At 45.3% G+C, this 19,512-nt stretch overlaps 1 protein-coding gene and 1 pseudogene across 2 annotated transcripts in view; both read left to right on the top strand.

Annotated features, from left to right (window-relative positions):
- ERC2 (ELKS/RAB6-interacting/CAST family member 2) overlaps positions 1 to 19,512 on the top strand; it is a 961,347-nt gene that overhangs the window by 793,011 nt on the left and 148,824 nt on the right. The window lies entirely within an intron of this gene.
- LOC114907605 lies at positions 7,204 to 7,858 on the top strand (annotated as a pseudogene).

Below are 19,512 nucleotides of genomic sequence, written 5' to 3'. Positions count from 1 at the left end.
AAAGCACCTGGCATACTTAGGGAAAGGGCTTAATGATGCTAGTTTGTTGTCGTGGCCACTCTACCTGAAGTTGTGATGCTTACTGGTTATGAGAACAGGATCTGGACTCACACTGCCTGAGTGTCAACCCAGCTTGGCCATGGGCTGGCTGTGTCATCTTCACTGAGTAGCTCAGTTTCCGTGAGCCTCAGCTTCATCCTTTCTAATCGCCCTACATCCCGGATTTGATGTGAGGAAGCTGTGAGATGATGCACGTGAAGCCCTCTGCCCAGTGCCAGCATCAGCATTAGCGCCAAGGTGGTACTTGCCACCTCAGGATTTGTATTAGTTATTTACGTTGATATAACAAAGTGCCCAAACTGGGTGGCTTAAACAACAGAAATTGATTGTCCCGCAGTTATGGAGGCTAGAAGTCAAGGTGTCGGCAGGGTTAGTCCCTTTTGAGGGCTGTGACACAGAAACTGTTCCATGCCTTTTCTGCAGTTTCTATTGGTTTGCTGGAAATCTGCGACATTCCTTGCCTTGTAGATACATCAGGCTGATCTCTGTCTTCATCTTCACGTGGCTTTCTCCTGGAGTGGGTGTATCTGTGTCTAAATTTCTTTTTTTTTATAAGGATGCCAATCATGTTGAATTAAGGTTGCAGTGCAACCACATCTTAACTAATTATTATCTGCAATGACCCTATTTTTAAATAAGGTCAAATTCTGAGGTACTGGGTGTTAGAACTTCAACATATGAATTTGGGGGGGGGGGACAATTCAACCCATAACAGGATTCTATGAATCTTTTTAAGGTTTCTTCCAGTCCCATGAGGGATAATTGAGGTCTGAATAGTTTGGGGCAACCAAATAAATGAACCTCTATCAGCAGGGAAAGAACATTGTTTTAGGAGTCAGGAAATGTGCCACTTGAGGGAAGTGTCTTGACTTGTTTGACTCTTAAAATGTGTTTACTTGGTTGTGCCTTCTCTGTCATAAGAGGCTAATAATGGTCACCTATACCTTCACTTCCCCCAAAATTATTCTATGGACTGAAGAAGAGTGTGTCTCTAAAGACACCTTGAAACTCTCAAGGCTCTATCTGGGTGCATTATTACTATTCTCACTATTTATAAGGAATAAAGGGAAATGTTGACTCCCATGTGGGGATTCAGCATCTCTTAACAGGGTCTTGCTTCTCCATCCCAGCTCGCCTCTCCCCATCAAAAACCCAGACCTGCTGCTGAAGTTTTCAAAAGCTCCCTGTGTTGTGAGATTTGAGCAAACTTGATCTTCCAGGTTTGACTTAAATATTGTTTCCATTTTGAAGCCTGTCATGTGGGTGTACCACAAAGAGCGTTGGTTTTCCCCCCACCCCCCAAGCCCTGGGCCACGGTATGTAGGCAGTAACAGAATACCAGGAAGAAAGAGAGAGCCTGAAATGGATCCTCAGGCTCTAGGCCTGTGCAGAGACAAAGCAGGATGTAAGTAAAACCATTACTTCTCCCTCCTGATCAAAGGCGAGATGGTAACCCCACCCCTCCTCCCCACCACCCAGCAAGCAATTAACAGAGCCTGGCGTCTCCTCCGAAGTGATGGGGATTCAGCCTGCAGGACCAGCTCTGGCTGATCAGTGATTGAAAGTGAGCGGTATGCCCAGGCTGGAAAATGCTGCATTTACAAATAGAATACACTGTGAAACCCTCCAATGAGGGAGACATACAAACCAACCTTGTTAATGGATTACTCTTTTCATCTGGGTTTGGTACAGATATGAGATCAGAATTTGCCAACAAGACCTAAGAGTAAAAGATTTAATTCGCAGGAACAAAGTAGAACAATGCCTCTTGGATCTTATAACCACCCAGAATTTTATTAAATGTGGATTCTGATTTCGCAGGTCTGGATGGAGCCTGAGAGTTTGCATTTCTAACAGGCTCCCAGGTGGGGTTGCCAGATTTAGAGGAGAAGAAAAGCTGGATGCCCAGTTAAATTTGAATTTCCTATATTTTATCTGCCAACCTTACTCTCAGGCGATGTTGATGCTGCTGGTGTGTGGACCGCACTTTGAGTAGCAAGGATGTACATCATCAAAACATAAAACTTTGATGAAAACACGAGGCTGAGTTAGTGGAAGAGCATCTGGTACAATTTAGAAACAAGCCTGTGGCTCACAGGATAGTCACACTAGAAAATGTTGCTCGGTTATTGCCAGAAACAAACCAACAGCAGCAAAGGGTGTGCATGCATCTCTAGAAATGGGGTCCCCTGCCTTCCCCCGCTTAGAATCTAGGGGCCAGTGTGGTACTCATGTTGGCTTTGTGTATTTATTCACTTCGTCACTTATTTAATGTTGGTGAAGCCAAAGTAAAGTTACTGCTGTAACAGAATAAAAAGAGTAAGAGTAAAAAAGCCTTTTTAAGAACGAAAAATTATGCAGTGTTTTATGCTGAGGGCTTTCGGGTGGCATTTTGCCACATTCTGCCTCCCTTCCCAACCTCCCCTTTGAAATGAAAGGGCTGCCTTGACTCTTGCAACTCAGCCCCTGACAGGTGATCTGTGGAGGAGGTGGGGGCCAGGCTTAGGTTTGCTCTGACATTTGACATGCAAACCCAAGGCTCTGTTCCTTTGAAGCTGAGAGGACTGATTCCAGCTCCTTTGAGGCTCCTGGGCCCACCGGAGCAACCACTTACAGATTGCTGGAGGTTGGCCCTGAAAGGGAGCTTAACAGTCACTTATTCCAGCCCCTGAATTCCACATATGGAGGGACAGAACTTCGGAGCCCCTTTCCCCTTTGCTGGCCAGTCTGGCATGCAGCCTGTAAGACCTTTATCCCAGGCTGCTACATACGGTTAGAATCTGGTTTTTAGGCTCTGTTTTTTAGGAGTTTCTTTTTTGTTTTGTTCTATTTTAAAGTACTACACTCAGGATTGCCTGCATTCCAAATCTTCCTTGCCTATATTTCGTAATGGAATCATTTCTCTTCTGTCCATTCATTCTTGGGATTGGGTCGAATCTTGTATATCTGTATACAGTACCCTGACTTTAGTATGCTTGATTTAATTAATCAGAGGCAGCCACTTTACTTTCCCAAATTGAATCGTTTTGTTTTATTCTTCAAGTATTTATTGAGCACCTACTTTGTGCTAGGTCTATGGAAGGTTACAGTCATCTGAAACTAGAGAACAAATAGCCCTTTCTCGTCCAGCCTGTTTTATGCTTGGCTCTACTGCAGCAATTAATAAGCATGGGATTTGGGGCTGAAATATTCAGAGATTATTTATTTTAACACTTTGACAGACTTTAATTTCTGAAAAAGCTTTAAAATAAGATCATTTTCCAAGTCCCATTTGTAGAAGTAATGCATGCCCCCTACTCCTCAGTAGTATGTCCAAGCTGGTATATTTCACCCAATTTTTATTTTAGTCTGATTTATTTTAGTCTATGATTGATTCATTATTCAATCAATTCTCATTGTAAAAGATTTAAGCTATATTGAAGGAAACAGCTTGAAACCCAGATGCCCCTCTTCCTCTGCTCCCCAACTTCACACTTCTCCTCAGAAGCAGCGTGTGCCAGTTATTCATAGATGTGCCTTTCATGTGCACTCACAAAATATATATGCATTTACACATTTCATTGATAACACAAATTGAGTCCTATTATACAGATTCTTCTGTGATTTGCATTTTTCACTTAACAATTTGTCTTGGTAAGCCTTCCATTTTTGTACATGTGAATCTGCCTTATTCTTTTCTAATAGCTATAGTAATATTCCATGGAATTCCCCTGCCAAGTTTTATTTAGCCACTCAGAGTTGATGACTGTTTAGATTGTTTGCCATTTGCTGTTATGACAAACAAGATTGCAGTAAACAATTTCGTGTGTCTGTCTTCGAAGATATAGGCAAGTATTTCTATAGAATGGAGACCCAGCATTTTAAGTTTCTATGTCAACTGAATCCAATAAGCTGATGAGAACAGGGTTGGGTGCCAACCGGCAAATACATTTCGACCTGAATCTCAAGTTTCTCAGCCCACACTTTTCAATTTGGATTAATTCAGGATTGCCTAAGAGTCTTCCATGCTTGGACACTGCTGGCTGACATTTTGAAAGTTGGAGTGGAGCTTCATAGATAAAAACCTTAGATCTACATCGTAAAATTCCTTAAAATAGTATGGACTTTATTGAGCAGAAAGCGGAAAAGCAGATGAATAAAGGGAGTTTCCTTGATAAGTGGATGCAAAACTCTGTATTGAAAAGAGCATTAGTGTCTCAGGAAAGGAGGTGGGCCATTCTTTTAGAAAATAACTTTTTCATGTTTTTCTTCCCAGCTAAGCCAACTCTACAAAATAGCCCAAACTAAATACCTAATGAGTGTGCTGTGTTGACGTGGATTTTGTTGCACATTTTAAAGTAAAAATAACAGGGTGTAGTAGGTAGAATTGCACAGGTGTCTCCCCATGACTCCTGTCCCAGGTTATTTAAACACTTATCCAGGCACTGGGTGAAGGGACTTTGCAGATGGAATTAAGCTTGTTAATCAGCTGATCTTGAAATAGGGAGGGTAGCCTGGATTATCCAGGTGGACCCAATATGATGACATAGGCCCTTAAAAGTGGAAGAGGAAAGCAGAAGAGCCAGAGAGATGCAGTGGGATATGAAAGAGGAATGAGAGGGGAGGCAGAAGGAGAGGTCAGAGAGATTACAAGTATGATGAGAAGTTGGAGAAAGGGAGCCATGAGCCAGAGAATGCAGAAGGCCTCTTAAAGCTGCGAATGACTCCTAGCTGACAGCTACCAAGGAAAGTCCTATGACCACATGGAACTGAATACTGCCAATGACTTGAATGACTCAGATCCCCAGAAAAGACAGCAGCCCTGCCAATAACTTGATTCTGGTCTTGGGAGACCCAGAGCAGAGAGATAATAAATAAATTATTTTAACATGCAAAATATGTTGTAATTTGTCATGACAGCAATGGAAAACTAATACAGAGGTTGAACCAACATCTGTGTGTTGGACACAGCAAAAATGGATACCTATAGCAGGCTGTTGTGTTTCTTACTTCCTTGCATATGAAGCAGGGTAGAGTCCAATGTTATAATATGACAAAGGGTAGGTCACATTTTCTAAATGCTTACCACGCGATAGATGCTTTGCTGGGTGCTTTCTGTGCGTTCCTTACCTTATTCTTTCCAATAGCCCTGCAAGAATTGGTGCTTTTGTTATCATCTCCATTTTATAAACGAGAGAACTCAGCCTCACAGAGGTTAGGTACATGGGCAGGGATGACATGGCTTATAAATAGCGGGGCTGGGACTCAAACCCATACCTATGGGACATCACAGCCTAGCCTGTATTTCACATGAACACTATATTTCACAATTAAATATGAGGCTAATATGTTTCCATATGCAAAACCACTGATATTTAAACTCTAACTAAACATTCACATTTAAGAATGCCTTTTGTCACATAAAGCCTACTGACCTTGTTTTAATACCCTTGGAATACTACACCATCAGATGCTGAGCAAGGAGGAAAAAAAATCAAAGCTGGTTGGTCAAGGAAACAGGAGACCCCTGTTCCCCCCGCTCCAGGCCCTTCAAGTCAAAGCACAGTGCACACTCTTATATTTCTCTTCAAATCCTTGGAGGTCCCACTTGCTCTAGATTGTGTCAAAGATTGTACACTCTTCCCCACACCAGGCACTCAATTCTAGGTGAAAGCTGTGATGCAGACATTTTTATACCTTGAACATAAACATCAGGAACCAAAAGGAGTATCGAGTGGAGCAAATGTGATGCATAACTAACATTTTTTCTAGGGCGGGCCGATGTGTTGATTTGATCTCAGTTGTCTGTACAAAAAGTGTGACTTCAAATTCAGCCAATGGGAAGTCAGAGCATGCAGCAGACCCCCCCTTGCCTTTATTCATTCACATATTCAAACATTTAACAAATAGGAACCAAGCTTCTGTCAGAGTTTGTGCCAGAGTTTGCACTGGAAGCTGAGGATACAGTGATGAATAAGACAGGCTCCGTGTTCATGGATCTTCCAGCCTAGAGAAGGAAGAATGGATCAGCAGGTAGTTGCAGGCTGGTCTAGTCAAGTTGTGATGGAGTAGGTACTGGATGCCACGAGAACATGGGGAAGAGATACCAAGCTCAGCTTCAGAAACCAAAAATTGGGGTCCCTAAACTGGGACCTACAGGAAAGATACAGGCAAATACGGGGTGGAGGAGAATGTTCCAGACCAAAGGAATGTCATAATGGAGGTCTGATCTGGAAACATACTAAGTCCATAAATATATCTGGAGTATGGAAGGCAAAGAGGCAGACTAGCAAAGGATGAGGCTGAAGGTGTCGGTGAGGACTGAGGTCAGAAAGGCTTTCTACTGCTTTAGGGAGTTTGAACTTTGTTTCAGTGGTTTCCAGGTTCCCTTGTAATAAAGAGCTGAGCAGAGACATGATCAGATGTGGGTGCTTTAGAACAGCGGTCCCCAACCTTTTTGGCACCAGGGAGCGGTTTCATGGAAGACAGCTTTTCCACGGGCCAGGGGCGGGAGGGGGGAGCGGGGAGGGGATGGCTCAGGCGGTAACGCGAGTGCTGGGGAGCGGCAGGTGAAGCTTCACTTGTCGCCCGCCGCTCACCTCCTGCTGTGCCACCCCGATGCCTAACAGGCCCGGGGGTTGGGGACCCCTGCTTTAGAAGGATCCCTCTGGTGGAACTATCAAGAATGGGTGTTGGAGAGTGAGTGGATGCAAGGAGACCCTTGGGAGGCTAGAGAAGTGTGGTCTGTAGAGGAAGCCTGGGATTAGGGATAGAGGAAGGCAACTGGATTCCAGACCTATCTGGGAAGGAGAGTCAATGGAATTTGGTTGTGACGTGGAGGGAGAAAAGGGAGTCTAGGATGACAGCCAGGCCTGACTTGGCTAAATCTTATTCCAAATACTCTTCTAGGCTGACAGGCCCGAGTTGTGGTCCACAGAGGTGAGATGGGGTTATAATCTGCAATTTGTAGAAGGCCTGAGGTGTAGGGAATCAGCCGGGAAGCATGTCTTCCTTCTGCTGCGTGGGGCAGCCAAGAGCACCTCTGTGGATGGGCGTCTTGGGGCTTTCAGAGCAGGTGACTCCTCTGGGTTGTTTTGAATACGCTGACAAGAACAAAAGCTTTCAAGAAAACGACGTCCCAACTCCTTAGTGAAGCAGGAAATGATGAGCAGTTTCAAATGTTCGCTGTCTTTTCTTTGCTCTTGCTTTCTGCAGAGAAGAAGGCCTTTGCCGTTGAAGGTGGTGGGTGCAGGTTGCCCTGTGGGTTTGGGGAAGGGTCAGTGCACCTATAACCTGCCCACTCCATGTGCCTTGAGGCGCTATAATGTCTGGACAGGTGTCCTGACTCTTGGCTTCAACAGGTCCTGTCAGGGCTGCCGGTCAGTTGGGACTGGACCCTGGGAAGAGCCTGCAGGCCCGAGACTTGGTACCATTTGCCTGGTTAAACACCTGTGGCTGCTGTGACCCCATAGCTAAGACCTGTCACAGGCTGACAGGCCAGGGCTACTGAGGTCCACTTACTGATGATGGTCCTTCAGTCTTCCTATTACTCTAACTCTGCATCAGCAGAGGGAGATTTTTCACGAGCAAGTGTGTGAGATACGTTCAGTGCCTAGCCGTGGTGTACAGCTGCTATCTATCTGCTGCTTTGATCTGCCCATGATCGGTCTCCTTCTCTTCTGAAACCAGCAGCCAGATTTTCTTTGGGAAATCCCTTTGTTTCCACAGTTCTGGGGCAGTTACTCTTTGCCCAGCACTGTGTCAGGTATGGGCACTTGGCTGAAGCCAGCCAATCAGAATCCTCGACCCCCAGACCTGATCACTCAGAGGGAGCTGTCCTTTGGGCCACAGTGATTGGCTCAGGGGTGGGCACAGGACCCAGCTAGTCTCGTTCTGAGTTTAGGACTGTCTGGATAAAGAAATGCTTGTTCTGTAGAATTGCAAGCTGGGATGATGGCATTTGGGGTACTGGGGGCCACAGCCTGCCTGAGAAGGTAGTAAAAAAAGAAGAAAGCAGACAAGAGTGATGGAGAGAGAGAGGGGAGGGGGGGGCAGAGACAGATCCCTAGGGACATTGTCTGAGCCCTTGAATTCAGCTGTGCCCAAAGCCAGCCTAGTCCTGCATGATCTAGTTACAAGAGCTAATAAATGTCTTTTTCAGTAAGCCAGTTTGAGTCCTGATGTGTCTGTTACTGAGTCTTGGTTCAAGTCAATTTAGCAAGTATTTGTTGAGATCTATGGTGGGAGCTGTACCTCAGAGCTATAGGGAACACACGAGACGTGGTGTAGTCACAGCCATAATTATTATAATTATTATTGTTCTATTAATTGGACATTTGTCCTGTTACCAGACACTCCTTTTCACTTTACACACATTACTTATTTGATCCTTTGAGTAAATCTTTGAATTAGAAATAATTACTTGAATTTTACAGAGGAGGAAACCTGGATCCAGAGAGGCTAAGAAATATATCCAATATAATATCATAATAACAATAGTAAAAAAAAATAGCTAGTCAGTGAAGAGGTATGATGTGAGTTGTGATCTACCGTGACTCCAAAGTCTGTGCTCTCACCATCTGGCCTTCTTGCCCCTACCCTTGTGTGCTCATACTCCGGCCAGGGAGACATAAAGGAAATACCCTGTGTGCTGCAGGACAGGTGAGATTATTCCCTCCCACCCCAAGAACTTGGGAATAAAGAAAATAGATTGCATACCCATGAAAGCAACATAGAATGGATCAGAGCAGAGATTTGCCAACTTGCCCTAAAGAGCCAAAGTGGCTCCTGGCCAACCAGGCTGGATCTAGCTGACTAAATGTATTGACAGCAAAGAAGGAATGAGTGTGTCAGGAGAGGGGCCACCCAACCATGGAAGCAAAGAGCAAAGAGGGGTTGGAGAGGAGAATCTTGGGGACGTCTATCCTGGCACTATCCAGCGGTTGGGAGCCGTACCCATGGGGCTTCCTGAGGGCTGGTCTATCCTTATGGAGAGATGAGTGAGGAGGCTGTGGCCATAGAATCCAGCAGTCACTCTTCCCATGAAGGCTACTGTCTTCATTGTGGATTAGCACACGGGGCCTCTTAGCATGATGCCCTTAAATGCCTGCTTCAGCCAACAGCCCTAGTACTGGAAACACCATGCTCCTTTCATCATGATCCCTCCTATTCTCTTTTCAAATCATTTTGAAAACACTGCTTCCCTGAAGGGTGTATCTATAGGGAAAGGGCTGCACTTGCCATACATAGACAATGAAGGTTCTGCAGTGATGGCTTAATATCATTGTAAATGAACGAATTGGCTTTCGAAGTCTAATTTGGCTTCCCCATGAGTCTGCCTATGAGAGACTGGGTTGGTCAGAAGCTGGCAAGCATTGGGGGCCATACATCTATTAGAGTTCTCCGTGCAAAATAATCACCAGGCATCCTGGTGCCGGCAACTTTGGAAACTTCCCTTTTAGAGGTGGATTTCTTCCTTGCACTGACAAAGTGGGTTTTACAACTTCCCGGACTTGAGGCCAGGCCTGTATGATGGAATAGTAACTATTTATTACATCCTGGACAGGGGGTGCTGGGCAGACAGAAAGAACGGCATGCATGTTGGAATTAAGTGAACTTGAACTTGCATCCCAGCTTCAGTGTTACTGGGTATGTGGACAAGTTTTCCAACTCCCTAAGGTTCAGTTTCCTCCTGTAAAACATGAGAATAATTACAGGATCTACCTCATAGAATGGCTATGAAGACTAAAATGAAAAAGAAAACAAAAGATGCAAAAGTTTAGCAGGTATCTGACGTGGTCGTACTCATTAGCTGTTAGCTTCTATCTGGTTACCTACATCATTGCCTCCTCTGGCAGAATACTCCCCTCTGCTCACATACTTTTCTAGGTATGGTCCAGGCTTGAGTGAGCAATACAATGACAGTACAGGCCCTCAGGAAGGCAGGGAGACTCAGAGAAAGAACGCACCTAGCCTTACAGGTAGGCTGGCTAACCCAGCTGTGTACAGGGTCCAGACTGGAAATGTCAATAAGGGAACTAGACCGGTTGAGAAATGGGTTGGAATGGATGGTCAGGCCTGGCTTACAGAGGCATCACATGTCAGCTCCAGCCTCACATGCCATGAGGGAACACAGGCCCAGTATGATCATATCTGTGCATTTTTAAAAGAAAAACCAAGAATCTAGATTTCTTTGTGAAATATCCCATTGTTTACTTTACAGCAACTAATTTGAATTCCCTTTGAAGACTGCAAACCAAACAATCATCCCATTTGACAGAAACTGGTCTTGGGGCTTTAATTTATGATCTCTACCTTAAAGGCTGGGCAGGATTGGGGTAAGGGAGTCTGAATTTGGGTTCCCCCAGGAGCAGATTCTACAACAGAGTTACAGTACAAGTAGTTTATTTGGGATGGGATCCCAGGAAACATCAATAGGGCAGTGGGGAAGTAGGACAGGGATGGGAAAGCAACCAATAGAGGAGCTGTTATCAAGTCATCGCGGTGGTTGACTGGTGACTGCAGCTTAATCCTGTAGGGACCTCTGGGAGCCAATGTAGGACACATGCCTCAGAGTGACCCACCTAAGGCGTGAGGCAGCTGGGGTAAACGTACCCTCCCTCCCATCAGTCATTGGCTGAGGGCTGCTCCCCGGAGGCATCAGTATCTTCACGCCCTTCCCCTGCCATAAGCTTGTGCCGGGTGGGCCCTGGGGGCCAGAGAAGCTGGCGGGCAAAGGCAGGCCAGGATCAGCAGTGGGACACTAACAGTGTCCATGGGAAAGGGGCAGAGGAAGCAGTCAGCGTTAGTCACCACGTTAGCAAGCGTTCAAGAGACCCTTCCAAACATTCCGTCTAGTCCAGCAACTAGGGGTGGATGACGAAGTCCTTCACACGGGCTTCATTCGCCCCGTCAGATGAAGCTTCCAGCACATGCCTCTGGTCTCCTGCTTGTGCCAAAGCAGGAGTTGAGGTTGGAAAGAGATGTGAGCTCCTAACAGGAATGCCCGCTCGCCGCGCTTGCCTCTTGAGGCTCTGTCTGTCAATTACAGAAAGATCTGCGAGATTCCGTTCTCCTCTATTATCTTCCACAGGGGTCTCCAGTGGCAACTCTGCAACCGTTTTCTGCAGAGTGGTTCAAATTGTTTTATATCTCCTTAGCTGCCAAGTACAATGTCATAAGCAATAAATAAATAAATTGTTGGCCTATATGGAAAGCATATTTTGTCCAGATGCGTCCTTGAAACTTCAGCCCTGAAACATGAAAGTCAGATTGGAAACCACTTTCTCAAAGCTCGGGGGAAGTAGGCTCACACGGAAAAGCCATTTGATTGGCAGGTGCTGCCACCCAGCACCCGAGGTGTGTCCTGCAGATAGGCCAGGCAGCGCGCCTTCTGAAAAACTGAGCGTGCGAGTTTTTCACGCCAGTTTTCGAGCTTAGCATGGGTAGGCCAGCTGCACAGGCCAGGGGTGAAGGAGGACTGGAACTTGGAGGGTTGCTTGTCTGGAGGAGCCGAGACCTGTGTCTTCCTTTTGATCTCCTCTTGACCAGCTGGGTTGAAGCAAGCCTTCCTCATCAAGAGGGCTACGTTCAGCACCCTTGTCCGGAGGGCAGACAGTTCTCAGCTACGTTGTCTTTGCTGCATACAGAGGATGAGGGTGGGGGGGAGACCTGGATGGTGGAGAATCACACAGAAAGATGTTCAATGTGTTTTAGCTGGTTTAGCCAGCCCTGAGACCCTGCAGTGGAGTGAGCATTCCAAGACAGAGCTGGGGCTGGGTGAATACATGACCCAGGAGAGCAGACGTGGCCTTGGTGGCAGGAATTACCACGTGGAGTTCACCAGTGGTGACATGGGCTGCCCGTGTCAGCTGGCAGGGAATGCTTTTAAATGTCATCTTTATTGCTATTTAAATTTAAATGACATGCTCATAAAAGGTTAGACAGACTAGAGATGCGTGAAGAGAAAAGTGAAAGTTCCCTCTTCAACATCCCCAGTTCCACCCCCGCTGTGTTCTCCCAGAGATTCTTCTAGACTTGTGCACACACACACACGCACCCCACACACACGTTGTAAGAAATGAGCTTGTATTATGTAAATTATTCTATAAGTCCCTCTTTTGCACGTCATATACTTTGATCATCTTTCCATATCATATAATCTTTGCCATTGCTTCGTGGTGCTCTTTTGACAGATTATAACGATTTGTTACAGTTTTCAAAATGAATTCTCAGATTGCTTCCCAAGTTGCCAACCTGTGGCAAACAACCAGAAATGTTAGCAGCTGACGCTATTTTCATTATTGCCAGTAGGAGTGATCTTTTATCTTACCTGTGGAATTTGTTAGAACTAAAGTGAACAGTGGAGAAATTCATGAGAAAAATGACTCTAGAAGTAGCGATTTGGGCATGTATATACACATGTGAAATATATGTGTGGGGGGGTGTATAAAGTATAATAAAATTCAGTAGAGATGATTGACTGTCTCAGTAAAACTAAAGATGTTACTTCTGTACCTGAGTTACTGTTCTTGAATGAATTCCTTCACCCACCCGCCAAGAATTAATTTTATGCTTATATGTATTCTTTGACTGGTAGCCCAGCTCAGTAGCAAAGTGTGAGGCTACTGCTTGATACTATAGATTACTAAAAACATACGCTGTGGGTTCAGATACCAATTTTGATGCTCTCCGGTATACAGTCTTAGTCAGTGTGTTTAACTCTCTCTGTGCCTCTGTTTCCTCATTTCTCAAAGCACAGTGAGGATATGCTCTTCCTAGGGTGGTTGGGAGGACTAAAGGAGAGAAGCCCTTACCCTGCCTGCCCAGCAAATAGGGATTATTAGTAGTAGAAAGAGAGTGTGGTCATTAGCAGACAACTGGCAGGTATGTATGCCTGATGAGATATATGCAGTACACACACTATAAATATCCAACTTGATAGGTGCTCATTGTTTTCTCCCAGCTGGGTAGTTGAGAAAGAATCATGGAAAATAAAATGAGTAAAAAATAATTTTTAAAGTCAACAGTCAACTAAAACCACTTCAAAATGCCTTGGAGGTTGTCTCAAACCATCAGCTGTTCTAGACCAGAAACAGAACCTGATTTCCAGTTGTTGATGATAAATAAACACAGTACACTGCCCTTTGCAATGAGTGGCTATTTTTTTAACCCATGCAGATGTGTGCTATTTACATTGAAGCTGTCATACAAATTAGCAAAGGCCCACAGAGTCTGAAAGAAGGCAGGCTTCATACCCTGAAATGTTCACAGGAATGGAAACTGGCTTATCCCGCTCCTCCTAGCTATGGTGCCACAGTCCTGGTAGGAATGACTGGGGAGAACTGAAGAGCTTTTCCAGGCCAGTAGAAATGTTTGCTGACCAAGCAGGCTTAGAAGCTCATCTGCAAGGCTGGGTAAAATGAAATGCAATAGGGTTTGGAGCTGCTGTGATTTTGACTTTTTGGCAATCTGGGAAAAGTTCTGACCCTTCAACAGTTATGAAAATCCTCTCATTTGGTACAGGCTTGTGCATGGCAGATTAACTCTGAATTAAAACACCAATTAGAGTGCAATGGATGATATCCTGTTTCTCTGAGGATAGGATTTTCTTGACAAAATACTTGTTTGGCTACACTCAGACATACCCCTGTGTCAAACTGTATGTATGGGCTGTTAGAGGGAGAGCACAGAGGACTGAACCACAAAGTCAAAACAAGGAAGGGCTAGGAGGGTATTTCAAATTCTGGTTTTTCAACCCCTTCCATATAATAAAGAGATAACGAAGGCTCAGGACAGTGAAAAGTCCAGCTCAATATCCTCAGTGAGGCCTGAGACTAGAACCCAGGATACAAGGCATCCATTAAATGCTCTTTCACTAGACTGTGTGGCTTCTAGGTGATCTTTCTCTTAGGGGATGCACAGAGACATGAAGATATAAACAGTTTAAATATAAGCTTTAAAACTCCAGTGGCTGATCTTTTCTGGAGAGGAAGCAAATCTCTGATTGTATACATATAGAAACATTTGGGTTCTAGAAGAGTGATTCATTAGTTCTCTAAGTACTATGGAGGACCTGCAGAGGGCCAGCCTCCAGCAAAGACCTAGGACTTATAGTATGGCACATACAGGTCCCTTTCCTCAATGCAAATGTGTGCCCTTGATGCAGTGAGGACATAATCATATTCAGTGCCCTCTGAGAGGCAAGCAGAAAGGGCTCTGAGGACACAAAGAGGGTGGCTTTTCAGTTCTGCTTAGATGATTCAAGGACAGCTTTACTTGACCTGGGTCTTCAAGGGGTAAGCAGACTCTTTCTTGGCAGAAAATTCATTCATTCATTTAATTGAAATTTAATGAGCACCTACTTTTTGCCAGTGTTTGTGCCAGGTAAACAAGTAGTAAATACAGAACAATAAATAATACTCTGTTCTTAGGGATTTTGACCTTCTCTTGGGGAGAGTCAGAAATTAAGCAGGTAAATGAAAGACTAAGTAAGATGATTTTGGATAGCTATAAGTACAAAGAGGGAGACGAGGTGACGTGGTGGAAAAGCCCAAGGGTGAGGATCTGCCTCAGATAAAATCATCTGAAAGGCTGATGTGGTGCTGTGACACCTGGACGGAGGAGAAGCCAGCACAAAGAAGGCCAGGGCGGTGGTGACCAAGTGAGATGGGGAAGGTGGTGCGAGGTGAAGTTGGAGCGGTGGGCACTAGCCGATTTTCACAGTACCCAGGCTAGAAGAAGTAGACTGAACATTCTTCCAGGAGAGCTAGGGAGCGTTGGGAGGGTTTGGAGCAGGGGAATGCAGTGCTATATGAGTGAGGAGGCAGAGAAGCATAAAAATCACCAGGCGGGAGATGGGCTTGCAGCGGCAGACTCCGGCCTCCCACAACGCCAGGTAGTCAAGCAGAATTCTACCAAGCCTTTCTTTAGGATCGCAAACAGGCAGAACTATAATCAACGCAGTCCCTGTGCTCCACAGTGAGGAAACTGAGGTGTGGAGAGTCAACACGTGTGACCAAGTTGGGCAGGGGAAGGGCTGGGCCCAGACCCAGAATTTGGGATGCTGCCTCCTGTGCTTCGTCCCTGCCTGCTTCCTCTGCCTCCTTACCCACCTGCCTGTCTTCCAGGGACTGAGATTTAAAATCCATTCCCCGTCAGACATTTCAGAAACGCCTTTTATGGTTTGTTTTTAGTGTTGTATGAAAAGGCAGTCACCTTGAATGACTTCTGCTTGACAGAAGTGTCGGCACTGTCACCACCTACTCCACGGAGTAGAGGGAACCCTGGCTCCATGGGGAAATGAGGAGGAAGGCCAAGAGCTGTCCACCAGAGCTAGAATGCAGGGTCAGCTCTGTCCTGACTGACCGTGTGGCCTAGAGAAAGTCCCTTCTTCACTGTGGACCTGCACTTTTTTTATGTGTCAAATGAGAGGATTGGGACATAGGCATTATGAGAAAAACTACTCTGAGTAATTTTGAACTAAAGTAAACAGATTGTGGCAGGAGTTCTCAGAGCCTTTACTATACTAACGAGCACTGTCAAACTCCAAGAGGGAAATACAGTCCGATGCACGTCACAGGTGTATTTATGTACTTGGCCCTGGATGGCTTTGGAAGAGGACACTTCATAGAACTTGTGCTCCTCGGGACACTCTCAGGGAACTGGTCTGTGAGATGAGACAAGGGAGATGAAAGGGAGCCTCCATTCATGTCCTTGCCCGGCCTCGTCCCACAGTGGCACAGAGCGACAGGTTGTCCTGTGCCTCGGTGGTGTGCGCCCTCTCCCCTACAGCACTTTCACCCTCTCTCCGCTGCCCCCCTCCAGAGACCCACAGAGGCTGTCTTCTGAAGGAGCATGACTTCAGAAACAGCTTCTCTCCCCCAGGGCCCACTGGGAGCCTGTCCTGTGCTCCAGTCTCTGAGAAGGCTACTTCCCCTGCCTGATGACCACAGTGGCCACATCTCTGACCCTGGATGGTAGGATAGTGATATCCTCCTTTGGTAGGCAAACTCTAGGTCCACTGGTCTCTCTTTCTCCCTGGAGTTTTCTCTGGAGTGTTCCCTAGGGGCCTTTTCAGTTTTTACATTTTATCTTACTGCTTGTATATCAGCCTTTTCTGCTCATTGGCAACCACGCGAGGTGCCTTAGGAGGTACCAGCCTGTGTGCACGATGCATCTCTAACAGCGCCCGCATGACTGTTATCCTCATCCTTACATCTGCTTTTTTTTTGAGCACTTACAATGCTCCAGACAGTGTGTAAAGGGCTTTATCTGCACTGACTCACAGTCTCCTGTCAGCAGCCTTATGAGGTATGGGCACTGTTTTTATTCTACTGAACAGTGAGGACACTGAAGCTTGGTCAGGTCGCTCCTCAAAAGTCTCACAGCCAGTGCATGTGGTGGCTGGAGTCCCACCCAAGGCCGCCCCCCAGGTCTTTGCATTGGATGGTTGTACTACATTGCTCTATTAATGTTTGGATGAGTAGAAGGTGAATGAATGAATGAGTGAATGGATGAACATGTGAGGGAAGGATACCACCCACCATCTCACCCCCAGCTTTAGGAAACCTGCCTGGCCATGGGGGAAAGCAGCCATGCCCTTTTTGAGCCACCACTCTCTGAAGGTCACATTCTCTCTCTCTGTCTTGTCATCCCCTCCCACCAGCTTACAAGTGGGCACCACCTTATTGTCCCAGCAGCAGCCCACAGCGATTCCACCCACCGGTGGGTACACACACACCCAGGGCGAGGCAGCCTCAGCTGGATCTCAGCCGGGGTTTCAGCCTCTCGCGGTTTATGGTGCCACTGCTGACTTTCTCAGCAAGAGAAGGGCAGCTGTTCTGGGACTGAAACATGAAGAAAGATGGGCTGAGATCAGATAAGCATCCCTTCCCAAGCAGACGTACCTCCCAATTTGCAGGCCTTTGTCATATTACTAGCAGTTAAGGAACGTTGAAATGGAGCTCTAGCCTTGATCTGAATTATAATCTCCGAAGCTATATTTAAGTCTACCTAAAGATATTTCAATTTGCTCTGTCTCTTCCCCGCCCCCCTCCTTGGCTCAGAGCATACTTGTATCCCTGCAGAACACAGAAAAGCTGGGACGTATTTCTTAATGTTTTACATTACAGTTGTAAGTCCTTCTTATCCTTTGATAATCATATTTTAACTTTTAGTCAACGTGCTTGTGGGTGTGCCTGTGTCTGTGTTGTATATAAGTTCACATTTATACGAACGGCATTAGCTCCCTTTATCTTTTTTTTTCCCCCAAAGCCATGCTTGTAAGACTACATTCAGCAGCGGATTAATCCCCAAATAACTTAGTTCAGCTTTCGCAGCTGCTGCCAAACAGCCTGTCTCCTGGACGGGTGTAGACTGTGCGGCGGTCTTCAGGGGGTTGTAGCACAGGGAATGAGAACTGGGCCGGGAGGTCACCAAATACTAGTGAACACTGCCAACGAAAAGGGCCCACGGAGGACCTTTGGTGGAGGAGGACAGGTTGTAGAGGTAAGGGTTGGGTTTTTGTCCTTCAGCAATTGTCCAGTAGCGAGCTGAGGAAGCAGATGAGCTGCGTGGCCTGTGTGTGTGTGTGTGTGTGTTGGTGTGTGTGAATGTGTGGGTGTATGTATGTGTATTGGATGGGAGAGAGGGCATATTTTTTAAGATGGTAGGTTTGGGTATTAGATTTTTGTTTGAAATATCATTCATCACTTATTACCTCTGTGACCTTAGGCAAGTTGCTTAGAATCGGCATCTCTGTGCCTCAGTTTCTCTCTGTGCAAATAGGGATTCATTCATTATTCAATAAATATTTGTGGAATACTCTATTCCAGGCCCTGTTCTAGGCACCAGGGATGCAGCAATAAACAAAAAGACAAAAATCCCTGCATTATGGAACTTCCATTTTACTGGTAAAATAAAAACTTTCAGGGAAGGTTATTTATTATAAGGATCAAACTAGATTGTGCATATAAAATGGCTAGCACAGTGTCTGGCATGTAAAAAGATTTTGGTAAAAAGGAGCAAATATTAATATTATTGTTTTTTAGGTTCCATTTACAAAGTAACACCCCACCCTAAAAAAAAGTCATGAGTCTAAATTCCACTATTTTATTTTATAAGCTTTTTTTTCTTTGGGAAGTAACCCGTGCGTACTTTGGGAAAAGATGCTCTCTATATGTTTTGCTAGCTCAGTCAAAACAGTCCATCTATGCACCAGACATCTTGAAGGATAAAGATGCTTCTTGAATGGACTTGAGCAAAGGAAGATCAGCTCTCAGGTGACAGCTCAGACATGACAAACTGGAACAATGCAGAAAGGAATGCGTGAAGGGGTTGGATTAAGAATTGCAGGGCAGTTACTTTCTGCAAACTGATGTGCAAGCAAGAAAGAAACACAGGCACACCTTGTTATCCAGAAACACAATAAACAAAAATTCACTATTACAGAATTGCAGAACAGGCAAACCCCTACGTAAAAATGAGTTGTTATTAAAAAAGGGGGGGTTGCAAAATTGTTTCGGAATGTGGGCCTCATTTTCACTAGTCTAGAGTTCATGGACTGATCCTCAAGGGCTTACTTAATATGCACTTATCTGAAATGTATTCTTTCCCCCTCACCAGCCGCTATGTACAACATGGCTTTCATGGGAAGACGCACTGAAAGGCTCTCCTGTCCCTGTACCAACCTGGCACTAGCTTGTACTAACTATACAGGAGTCCCCTTATCCGAAAATTCACTCTCTGAGGCCAGTGGTTTAAAGGTTGCAGGAAAGCCAACATTGTCATAACATGAAAACATTCATGAATTAATTGACCACTTATCAAATTAGCCTCACTTAGACGTCTTCCCCATTTCATGTTGGGCCTCCCACTATGCTAAGAGTCAGCTCCTTTGTGTATCTGTCTTTATTGGATTATCCAGCATCCAGAGATACAGTGAAAACAGATCATACATTACCTGCAAGATGAAGCAACACATTTTTCAAAAGATGCAAGCGTTTATCGAGTTGATGAAAGCGATGTTAGAAACCAAGTTTGTATTACATGCACATTCATTAACGAATGAAGACAACTTGTATCAGTTAAAAAGAGAAAAGTCAGTAAGCATGATGACACATCAGGGGCTTCAAAGTGAGTGACTGGATGTTAGATGCTGTGACATATCCTTGGGGAAATGGCAGAAGTCTCAAATATTTTTGCAAATGTCACCCTCTTAATGACTGGGCTAGTGGAAGTAAAGGATGTCAAATCATACACTCATACAGCCACGTTAGGCAAAAAATGGGTCAAATAAGTCAACACATTTTATTCTTTGCTCTTTACAGCAGCGGTCCCCAACCTTTTTGGCACCAGGGACCGGTTTCGTGGAAGACAGTTTTTCCACGGACCGGGTGTGGGGTGGTTTGGGGATGATTCAAGCACGTTACATTTACTGTGCACTTTATGTCTGTTATTATTAAAGTGTAATAT

Source organism: Monodon monoceros, unplaced genomic scaffold (genome assembly GCF_005190385.1).
Source record: "Monodon monoceros isolate NGI ecotype Baffin Bay Population unplaced genomic scaffold, NGI_Narwhal_1 Super_Scaffold_3, whole genome shotgun sequence".
Lineage (NCBI taxonomy): Eukaryota > Metazoa > Chordata > Mammalia > Artiodactyla > Monodontidae > Monodon > Monodon monoceros.
This window is presented reverse-complemented; position numbering and strand designations above follow the sequence as displayed.